The following is a 10,582-nucleotide window of genomic DNA, read 5'->3' as shown; positions in this document are numbered from 1 at the left end:
GATAATTCATATAATTCACATTCAACACACACACACACACACACACACACACACACACACACACACACACACACACACACACACACACACATCGATAACTCTTTTAATTCACACTCAACATACACACACAAAAATCAGATAATTCCGATCTCAAGAGTAGATCTCTAGTCCTCGGATGCTGGCCAGGTTCTCAAGTTCTCAAGCCATGAGTGCTTTCATACATGAAGAAAAGAGAGACCGACTCGCAAGATCAAGGCCACGTCATTCTCCTCGGGGAGCATATGACATTGCTTATACCGGGCAAGACGATTTCGAAAATGTTGTCACTTCCGAATGCTGGATAATAAAAAGATTTCAATGATAATGATGATGTTAAGAGAGCCTGTTATGATAATGATGATAACGATAATGGGAATGACCGTAGTACCGTTAATAGTAGTAACAAAACTCTTATCAACACAACACCACCACCAACAAAAACAATAATAATAATAATAATAATAATAATAATAATAATAATAATAATAATAATAATAATAATAATAATAATAATAATAATAATAATAATAATAATAATAATAATAATAATAATAATAATAATAATAATAATATTATTATTATTATTATTATTATTATTATTATTATTATTATTATTATTATTATTATTATGTGTGTGTGTGTGTGTGTGTGTGTGTGTGTGTGTGTGTATAATTCTTCTTCTTCTTATTATTATTATTATTATTATTATTATTATTATTATTATTATTATTATTATTATTATCATTATCATTGTTATCAAAAATAATTATATTATTGCTGTTTTTAAAGAACTGGAAAAAAGTTATTACAACAAAGATAACACCGCTAAAAAGTTTTAAAATTTATGGTTCTCTGTTAGCGATCTTAACCGACAGCTTTGAACAAGGTTTGCGAAGATTTTTTACAGCAACTAACGCAGCTCAAAGATGAAACAGAAAAAAAAAAAGAGCTCGATACGCACCTCTGTAAACAGATAACATGAAGAGTCAGATTCGGCTCTAACAGTGTCTCGATACTTTCCTTTTGAAAGTGTTCAAGTCGTAGGAAGGAGGAACTACCAACGGCTGTTCCAAAGTTTACAGTGAAAAGGATGAAACAATAAAGATACCGGTTAAATCTTGCCTCATAAGGATAGGTGTTTGGGCGCGCTACGCCTAGGAGACTCCCATGGCCACGAAAGTTTTTTTTTTCTTTCAGGAAGCAGACGGTAAGGATTATTGGTAAAGGGGCGTGCCAGTGAAAAACCTGAAATGCGTCATACAATAAATGATCCTTTAGTAAACACTTCAGGGCGGTGATCAGTGATTCATTCCATGGGAGTGCTGAGTGACTCTGCAACATGACGTGTGAGGTTATTCAACGGGCCGAGGGGACGGCCTTGCTCATTAACGTGCATGGCGAAAAGCGCTGCTTCATGTCAGGCATGCCCCGCCCCGCCAACCCAGGTTTTTTGACGTCACTTGGAGACATCCTGACATTGAACAGTATTAATCGGGAGGCGCGCAAAGAATTATAATGGCCCAGGTGCTGAGCAGACATTCAATAATAATATTGTCCCGCTGTGACAACCATACTCTAGGGCGCATATAGACATTCGTGTTACTAACATCTTCTAAACTTGTTAAATTCAAGTATGAAGAAAACATCAATTTCTCTTCTAGCTGACAATTTTTTTTTTTTTCATTTTATCCCCAAATTGAGTCTTCCAAAGTTGTCTATAGATAAACCCTCTTGGAAGAATTCAAGTTGTTTGAAATGCAAAACATTAGAAATAAGGCTGCTCTACAGCGTGCCAAAAAAAATTATGCGTGCGCAAAATGGATGGCTAACTTTTACATTAGTAAGTTATAGGGGTTATGATTGTGACTGAAAAGAAAATATACAGGGAGTCATCAAATGGACCGTATTGGCTATACTGGCATTGCCACATGTGGCCACTCAACTCCAAGCTTAATTTTCCATAGAGTTCAAGTTATAGACTAGAGTGCGTCTGAGGCTTTCTCGGGGATACACGGCCATGATGCCGCCGTCCCCTCAAGCCGATGATTGCACACACTTCACTCCTACCCGATTTCAGTTTTTCTCCATGTCAAATAGTAATCAAGAAATTAGGTAGGAGTAAAGTGTATGCAGTCGTTGGCTTAGAGCGGTGGCGGCACCAAGGCCTTGTATCCTGGAGGCATAACTTGAGTTCTATGGAAAGTACTGCTTTGACAGTTCACTGAATGGCCACGTGTGGCGCTGACTGTATAGCCAATACGGTCCATTCGGAAGACCGGTAAGAAAGAAAAAAAATAGAAGCGAGCAAGGATTGCAAATTTTTCGTAGACCGTAAATGGTTGAACACGATCATCTTGTGAAAGGGAATAAGTAAGGTGGGGAAGCGGTGGCTGAGTGGTTTGCATGCTGGCGTGACGCCCAGGAGGACCCAGGTTCGCGTCCCGCCCGCCGCCACAACCTTGGGATTTTTCATGGCCGAGTAGCCTAAACATGCTGCCCTGAAGACCATTTATCAACTCGGACTCTAGATTCTCTCTAAAAAAAGTATCAAAGATGAGTTCCGAGGAACAGCATGAGCCAAGCAAGATGGCTCCACTATAACCACTTGCCTGCGCCACAATGGGCTGGGGTCGACCACCAGGACCCACCAAGAAAGCCTACCGGCGCCGAAGGCGAAACGTAAAAAAAAAAATTACGATAATAATAATAATAACAACAACAACAACAACAACAATAATAATAATAATAATAATAATAATAATAATAATAATAATATCGATAATTACATTTTTTCCAGTAATATTCAAATCAATTCTGATCGAATCCCTGCCGGGGCGTCGAGGTCACACCGGCCACCTGGAGGGTTAAGAGGAGGGGAGCCACCTGAAGATTTTTGTTACAAAGTTCAATGAAATCTCGATGAGAGACGATGTGCATCATCCAGTTTCGCTTGGGATGAAAAATGTCAGTTACATGAAATGAATGGCGCAAAAAGATTATATAATTATATACATATGAAATGAAGCAGGAGACAATGTTTTTTTTTTAAATGGCAATGAAGAGAGTACAAACAAACACAAAAAAAGTAAACAAAAACAAATGAACTACAGCACCATCTGTATATCGCCCAAGCACAGCAAAGACAACCTGCAAGCAGCAGCCTTGTGTGCCGCGTAGCACGATGCCGGTGCTTTGTGATGGGCGTATGACCTTCATCATGATTTACCTTACCTAAAATGGTCACAGCCTCGGTGCTGAGCCTTGCTGCTTGTAATGCACTATGTCAAGGCAGGCACACAAGACTATAGACTAAGAAGTGTGGGCGTGCGAATGGTGGTGGTGATGGATGTGGTGGTGGTGGTGGTGATTGTGACGGAGTTGTTGTTTGAGTAGGCTTTCTTATGCCTGGTGTTTAACTGCATGTGCGGAGGAAGGGTATGTTTAAATGTGTGTGTGTGTGTGTGTGTGTGTGTGTGTGTGTGTGTGTGTGTAATTCACCACCACGGCCTGATCACGTATTGAACTCGTAATCGCCAGCAGGTACCCTCCCGACATGAGCAAGTGCTCATTATCGTCAATCTCTGGGTACTGCCAGGACCTCACACACCACACACCCCATCCCCCTTGCTCAAGGGGGGACAGTAACGACTCCTAGTCAATCGAAAGAATCCGGCCTGAGCGGGGCTCGAACCGCCGCCTGTTTGGCCGTTAAACCTCGCAGCGCAGCGCTCTACCGATAGAGCCACCGAAGCGGTGTGTGTGTGTGTGTGTGTGTGTGTGTGTGTGTGTGTGTGTGTGTGTGTGAGATCAAGCGCATATTTATGCAAGCATTCATTCATGAATGCGTTCCTACGTGCATCCACATGCTAATGTGTGTTTGTTTGTTTGTTTGTTTGTTTGTGTGTGTGTGTGCGTGTGTGTGTGTGTGTGTGTGTGTGTGTGTGTCACGTGAAGGACTCGTGATCGCCCACCCAGTACCCTCCAGTAGAGAGCTTGGAAATCATCAGCCGATTTATGGACGAAGCTGGCGCCTCACACACCACACACCCCATCCCTTATGCTCAAGGAGAGACCGTAACCCTTGCTAGCGAAAAAAATGAAAATCAGCCTGAGCAGAGCGCCACTCTCAGCCTACCAGGTAACAGGCTGAGCACAATGTCCACTGCATCACGAGAACAGTGAAATTCACCATTTTCTGATAACGCTCTTACTTTGCGATCCCCAGACAGTAGGCAAACAGGCTCGAATGAGCTGGATACTCGGTGACGCATCTGTGAGTTCGACTGGAACCTCAAACAACGCCAACACGCTCCTGGGAGGCGGGACACAACCCACGACAGACATCCGGTACCCATTCACTGCTGGGTAAACAGAAGGCACAGATTAAAGGAGGCTGCCCATCTGTCTCTCATGTTCTCGGGAATCGAACCCGGGGTCTCTGGTGGTGAGGCGAACGTGCTAGCCACTGCACTAAAGAGAGAGAGAGAGAGAGAGAGAGAGAGAGAGAAAGTGTGAATATGTGAGGGTGAAAGGGGAGTACGTGTGCGTGTGTGAATGTAAATAGTGGTTTTGACCACTTGGAAGGGAGATGTTTCGTAAGGCTTCTTCATCTTTTTCCGTTTATTCAAAATACGATGGAAGACGATGGTTATTTGCCAGACTAATTCCGAGGCAGCAAGGCATCCCACTTATCGGACAAACCCTGAACTAGCATTACTGGAGAGAGCCCCCTGAGAGAGAATCTTGCTGGGTACATCCAAGGTGACCGTCCGAAGTTCTAGAGTCTTGAGTACTATATACTTAAATTCTTCAATTCTTTCTCGGTGCGACCCATTGTGCATGGGCTCAAACATAATTCTCAGGACCCCACTGTTAACTCTCTATAACACCACGTAGTGCGTGTGGACAGTGTGACTCCGGCATCCAGTGTCTATCTACTTGTAATTGGACAAAGTAGGCGATTGCCGTTGACCCACTTCTGTCACGAGTAATACTTTGACGAGCCCCTTATTCTATACATCTCTGTAGTGGCTCTCGCTTTTCATGTTTCTGAAATCAACTGCCATGTGTGTTTTTAATCTACGTCCTAGGTGTGGGTTTAACGTGATGTGATCACTGCAGACTGTAGAGGAGTCTCTCGCACCATAAGACGCACTTGATGAGTGTTTCCCACGACCCACTGCGCATTACTCGTGTCAACATGGCCGATCGCTGCATTACTACGCTCACCGCCTTGTCCTTTCCCCCCGCCTCCTCCTTTCCGGTCATGGTGATGATCATCCCAAACTCGTTGGTCCACCAGAGCACGTGGATACTTTCGACCATCATAACAAACAAATGCCACATGTTTCCACTCACCACAGTGTTGTTTCACCCTGGTTGACTCGCACGAAACATACAGATTTGCATAATTTGATGCAAAAGAAAACAGAAGAATCAATATACAACTTTTCTGCAAAAAAAACTTTTAATAAATTATCAGCAAAGTGTTTATATTGCAAAAGTAAGCACCTGAAAAGGTCAAACCCAATCACTAGCTGGCACCCTTGGGTTCTAGGTCATCTTCGGTGTATAAAGTCCCGGCGGCCGGCGTCTGGAGTCAGAACAAACTCCGAGCATCAGAACAAGATTGGAGCAGCCGCGGGCCGGCACAAGACTCCTTCACACCACTTCAGTTACACCTGTCCATCACGCCTTCACATCACTCAACTACACCTGTCCGCAACGCCTTCACACCACTTCAACTACACCTGTCCGTAACCCAAGCGTTGTCTGACCAGCACCGAGCAAACACACACTCACAGGTAATACATTCCTGCCTCATACCAGTTGTTCTCAACAATGCTTATCAAGTTCTGACGGAAACTGTAAAGTTTTCAAAACGAAATACTGACTAATGGGGACGAGTACGATTTATCTACGCATAAAGAAACCTTAATAACACATTCCCTTCTTTTTCAACAGAGGAACTCTGCCAGCTGCTTGAGCCACACGTCACCTCCTCCTCAACAATGAACTTCAAGCTGGTGGGTATACGAGCCCTCAATTCCATGCTGATTATCATGAAATACACAACTCCATTACTTATTTCACTGTTAGCGTGACACACTGGCGCACACCATCACCACACTCAGCGTGTGGCCACCCAGCCCTTGGCTCAGCATTACTGAATAAATGGTCTTCTTTCGTTGCAGGTATTCCTGGTGCTGGTGGTGATGCTGAGCACGGTGCTGGGCATGCCCCAGTACTTCGGCAAGAAGAGGAAGTTCCCCGGCCAGCGGCTGAGAGGCAAAACCAACTACGGCACCCACTCCTTCGGTGAAAATGGTTACAGCGACACGCCCATCAGCAGTAAGTAGACACGAGCTGCGGTGTAAGATATTTGTTAAATGACACAACAATGACCACTACATGTTTCTTAATTAAGGGTTACCGTCTTTAATAGACAGATGTGTGTCATAAGGCAAGAAGCATCGCACAAATTCATTTTTTCTTTCCAGGGAGCCGCGATGACAAGGATTTCTTCCGAAGAAGGAAGAGGTTAATCTAAGCAGCAAACGGTTATGCCTGATGCTCACCGCTTGCCTTCCCTTAACGCGTGCTTTCAGCTGGAAACCGTCTGCCAAGTGTACTCCTGCAGGTGCCAGATGAGCACTTTCAACACTTGCCCTCTTCGCCCTCTGCCAATGCTAAATATGTACTATCAGTCTTGTTGCTGCTGTTCTTGCACCTCTTGCTCAACACACTCCACCTTACCTCTGATGACTGCGATGTTCCACAGTCTGTCTGCTGCCTTCACAGAAAGATGCCGTGCATCTCTACTCTTTATGTTAGGTGTAGAAGCAAACTGAAACTGTTAAATAATAATGTTGCACAAACATTTATATTTTCAAGTATTATGTATTAAGCACAAATCTTCAATTTATGGAAGAATTTGCTGCCTAATAGTATTTAAGAAGTAAATTATTTTTATATAAAAATGAGTATAACTGAACCTTACTTATAACTGTAGTCTACTGCACTTTGTGACCTACATGCCTAACACACACACACACACACACACACACACACACACACTCACTCATTCCTACTTTTTGTTTATATAGTTACTTTCTCATTTCTATTGCTTTGCTTCTTTACGTGTATGGTTAGGGAAAATTATGGAATACGTTGAGGCGTTTGTGGTCTGGGTCTGAGACAGGCAGGTGGCCGCATGATCGGACACACACCGCACATTAAGGAATTCTTTAATCTGACTCGAATTTTTTTTCAAAACAGTAGATTTGTCCGGTTTTCAGCTTCTTCAAATCAACAGATAATACTAGCTTCAGCAATATTTACTTTCTTATGTGTAGTAGCAAGTATTACTCAACAACCAGGCTCACCACCCAAAAGAACAACAGTGACACCAGAGTATTAGACTGACTGACTCAGTTCGCCTTTGTAAGTTTTAATTGATAACATTTATTGACCGCAGCAAGAATGAACAAATAAACAAACAAACAAATTGTAAGATTAATTAAACAGTTAAAAAGATACCTACTAAGAATCTCACAAATTCACGGTTAACACAGACCGACTACCTTATACATACTAATGAAAAAAGTTGTTCATGTTGAGCTGAAAAATTACAGGATTGGTTGAGATTACCTTGAATGACCTATGAACATAACGATTCGCCAGTGCCTGTTCTGGGGCATTTCTCACCAAGCGAGTGTTGCCTCTGTTCACGAGCGTGGCGACAATACTGAGCGAGAAGCAAGGCCTGACACGCACCGGCGGCCACAGGTGAACACAGACAAAAGTAAGAGGCGAGCGTGGGTAGCCAACTGGAGAGCCGGCAGACAAAGGTGGTGTGCCGGACGAGCGGGACAGACAAACAGACAGACAGATAAACATCAGTCCTCACTTCCTTTCTCCTTCACATGGTATCATTGAAGAGAGAGAGACATAGCGAAATGAGCAGAGTTGAGACCCAAGAGTTATGCTCAATAATATTTTACTTAGCTGCCCCCCCCCCGATGCCCCACCCTCCCCACAACAGACAGAGGGGCTTCAAAAGTTCAACAAAATACACTCTCCATACGTGAGGGGGGGGGGGTGGAGGGAGGATGGCAATGACACACAATATTCGGTCTTCCGCTTGAATAAAGAAATTTTCACGTGGAAAATAAATATATTTGCCTTGGACCGTCATGTACATTCAGGACCCATAAAGATAGTCGCATCATTGCAGTTTAGACAGAAGGTCGGCAGACTGTGTTATTTCTGCTTTCCTGGCGCCATCATGAGTCTTTGAGAGATAGGCGGAGCTGACTTTCAGGAGGGCACATAAAATCACTCTCTGCCAGGATCGTCTTGCAGAGCCGGAAGAGTCTGAGTGTCATTTCGCGAGCTCCGGTAATGTAGAGGGCGATTCTGCGTGAAATATAATCTTGTTCCTATTACAGCTTAATATTATGGAGAATATGAATTAAAGGAGGCGGTTGCTTTATGTATAGGCAAGTTTGTGCTTCAGGTGAATGTTTTACTACGCAGCGATTGTATAGTAATTGATGGCGATAAGTTTGTCATAACCCATCCTGCCATAGGAGTGGGTGGTCGTTTTATCATCCGTGGTGCTGTGGTTAGCGTTCCAAGCAACGATTGCGTGGCGCCGAGTTCAATTCCCGGCCCGGAAAGTCAGCGTGCAGCCTACCCAACTGTTCATTCTCCCTTTCGGACTGATCGATAAGTGGGTACCTGAGGAAACCTGGGGAAGGTAAACTGGTAACCCGGATGTCACACCTGCCCTGTGTCCCGGGGTGATGGGTTCTTCCCACCACAGGATTAAAGGGCCAATGCAATGGAGATGAACACTGAAGCCACACCCAGTTATATCGCATGTCCCCAACTTTACCTTTATCTCAGAAGTAGTAGTAGTAGTAGTAGTAGTAGTAGTAGTAGTAGTAGTAGTAGTAGTAGTAGTAGTAGTAGTAGTAGTAGTAGAGGTTGTTTTTGTTTCATCATCATCAGTATTATTCGTGTGATGAGGTTGCGAAAGGGCAGATGAATCTTTCGACATGATGAGTAGTCGGTTGGCTTGGCTGGTGACACAATGCACTGCTGTAGCACAGTATTATTAATACTGTTCTTAGTTTTCAGGCTGATTGGAAAGTTACCGGTGTCGGTGAATATCCTTCCTCTTGTTGTAGCAAAGAATTCATACAGACACACCAACAGTCGTCCTTGTGCAGGTTGGTCACGACTATCTGCGCAGTATAGGTATGACACGCCTTTCCGACCTCTACATTACTACGCCGGCCGCCACGTCCTTCCCCCCCCCGGGCTCTTCCTTAACGGTCTTCTTCATGATCGTGGTGTACTAGTTTATTCACAACACCACGTGGCTTCATTCACCCTCCATAACAAACACCAAATGCTTGGATTTGCCACATTGCCATTGTAAACTCACTCGCTACCTTAAAATGAACGACCTCATTCGTCTCACAGGGTAACGAACTGTAAATTAATATATTTCATTATGAAAAAAACTAATATTATGAAGTACCTCATGTTTTTTTTTTTCCATGGTATGAATATGCAAACACGGTAAAAGACTGTCCGGCACCCCTGCGCTCTAGGTCGCCGTTTCTGAATAAATACCAGGCGCCCGGACTCTGGACTCAGTATCAGCGCCAGGCCTACACAGAGAGAGCAGCCTCCCTCACACACCTGAGCCACACCTGCCCGCAACACACGAGTTGCCACAGCAAAACACAACTACAGGTACACCCGTGCCCCCCCCCGCCCACACACACACACAGGGCTGCTTCATAGAGTTGAACTTAAAACATTTATTCAAGGAAGACGAATTCAGTCAGGAAAAAAAAAAATTATGATTGTCTTCAGTTAGGAATTTCATGTTCAATAATGTATGGATTTTTTAAATATAATGATTGGGTAGAATGTATTATACATTACACATTACACATACACCCATAATCATTCATATTGTACATTTATATATAACAAGCCTCAATAATCTTGTATATCTTTTTCAACAGAGGAACTCTGCCAGCTGCTTGAGCCACACGTCACCTCCTCCTCAACAATGAACTTCAAGCTGGTGGGTATACGAGCCCTCAATTCCATGCTGATTATCATGAAATGCATAACTCCATTACTTATTTCACTGTTAGCGTGACACACTGGCGCACACCATCACCACACTCAGCGTGTGGCCACCCAGCCCTTGGCTCAGCATTACTGAATAAATGGTCTTCTTTTGTTGCAGGTATTCCTGGTGCTGGTGATGATGCTGAGCGCGGTGCTAGGCATGCCCCAGTACTTCGGCAAGAAGAGGAAGTTCCCCGGCCAGCGGCTGAGGGGCAGAACCAACTACCGCACCCACTCCTTCGGCGAGAAGGGATACGACAACAAGCCCGTCAGCAGTAAGTAGACACCCGTTGCGGTGTTTTGTCACCGCGTGTCAGCGATAATGACGGAAATTAAAACAAACTATTCTTCAGGCAATATAATAATAGATAATGTATTTTAGGGC

Source organism: Eriocheir sinensis, chromosome 40, assembly GCF_024679095.1.
Source record: "Eriocheir sinensis breed Jianghai 21 chromosome 40, ASM2467909v1, whole genome shotgun sequence".
Taxonomy (NCBI): Eukaryota; Metazoa; Arthropoda; class Malacostraca; order Decapoda; family Varunidae; genus Eriocheir; species Eriocheir sinensis.
The sequence above is the reverse complement of the archived record's forward strand: the minus strand, read 5'-3'. Positions refer to the sequence as shown.